Raw genomic sequence first — 1,939 nt, forward strand, 5'->3', positions numbered from 1 at the left:
GCTTGAAAGTAAGTTTTATAAAAGCTAACCTTTATCTAGATATAATCCCGGGTTTACGTATTGAATCCAATGGTTTACAAAAACTGCTTTGCTGTGCTGCGTGACTGTGCTGCGTAGCTGTGTCTCAATGTGCGCCGGGCCTTAGAAACTGCAGGGGACACGTGCTCCGTGTGATTCGCGTCAAAAGGTAGAGTTCCTACATGGGACGCAGGAGCATCAATTTTTTGTTCCGAGGATCAACTTGACGTGATGATGGAATAGAATAGAATTAGAAACTGCAGGGGACACGTGCTCCGTGTGATTCGCGTTACCATCTGCTTTTGTAAATCTACAGGATGACTCCGGCATGATGTCTTCCAGATTTTTCTTAAAATTACTTGATTTTTCTTCAAGCATGCTTGTATTTTCCTTCCGGAAACGATTTCGATGACGCGTCATCTTGGATTTCCTAATATGGTTTAGTACAGGTGCTATTACGCCAAAAGAGGAGCCAAAAGAAAAGTTTGAAATCAACCAATCAGATATCTAATAAAAAAATAAACTAAGTTTCAACGAATGGTCCTGGCCGTGGTCAAACGAAAGAGGTTCTAAGTTTTAACTTGTAAAATAGGTGATTTCGCATTTGATTTGCTGATCAAATGAACAACTTTTTGTGTGCGGTTTTGAAATGGATACTTTGTTATGAAAGTGTCCTTCGACTTCTGTGTAAATTCAAGTGTCAGTTTCTAATGCTTAATGACAACTTGGTTTGTTTGCGGTGTTGGTTTTTCGTATGGACCAATGGTTAATGGTATGATTTTGTCACTGAATTTGTCTCTATTTCAGATATCGGTGGTTGAATTGAAATCAAATTCTTTCCACTCTTGGATGGGAAGTCTCTTTAGAGACAGTTATTCAGTAGGTATCAGAATATTACATTACAAAATGTGCAAATGACTTACGTCTGTATCTCACGTAGCTATTCACTCTCTGGATTAGACACCAAAGTCACCTAAGTATTGAATTTCATTGACGAATAAAATAATTGAAATGAATAACTGTGTATGTGTTGTTTGAATGAATTAGGTAGCTACGATACAAAGTCCAAAGACACTAACACCTAAGGTTTAGTTGAAATTTACGTTTGATAGAAACAAAAAGTTCAACCTAATCAACGGGATTATAGGGGTGTCCTTGAGCTAAGATGAGGTCAGTTTCAACCTTATCCCCTACAATCCCTACACGAATCCCGCCATTGCCTCTGGCAACAGGTCAAAGGTCGTGAACCCGGCACTCCAGCTTCAAAGTCAAGGTTCCCACCCACACTCCAAGTTGACACCAAGACACTAATGTTCTATTGTGTCCAGATCGTTTTGAATTCAGACAGTCCCAAGTTCTCACAAAATACTTGTTCCAAGACATTGCCACTCCTTGGTAAAGATCTTCGTGCTGGCCAGCAGGGGCACTGCCCACAGGTAATGCCCGGGCAACTTGTTGTGGTAATTGCTTACTTTATTTTCAAATTAACAACTTCTAAATGGTGTATATCCGTAAACAAAACGATGTTTAGTGCTCAACACGCATATGGTTTTGTGTGCGTGTTCACGTGTTGCTTGAGGTAAACGATTTTAAAAGTTGCTGTGCTTGGAATCGTAGAAGTTGTTTTTATCTAATTGTTTATTTATCAAAGTTTTCATTTATCTCTAGAACAATGATTTATCTAATTGTTTATCTATCCAAGTTTTCATTTATCTCTAGAACAATGATATGAAAGTGTGGGAACTTTCAATAAGATCTCTGACGGTCAGACTGAAGACATGTGTGTAGGCTAGTCCGGTTCAGAATGCAATTGTTCTGATGTGGGTTATTGCTGACATGTACACTTATCCGAGACATGCTGAGTTTATGTCTTTGATGAGTTTCCAGTCAACATCACGTGATGTATAGGTATATTATTCCG

Source organism: Diaphorina citri, unplaced genomic scaffold (assembly GCF_000475195.1).
Source record: "Diaphorina citri unplaced genomic scaffold, Diaci psyllid genome assembly version 1.1 scaffold344, whole genome shotgun sequence".
NCBI classification, from domain to species: domain Eukaryota; kingdom Metazoa; phylum Arthropoda; class Insecta; order Hemiptera; family Psyllidae; genus Diaphorina; species Diaphorina citri.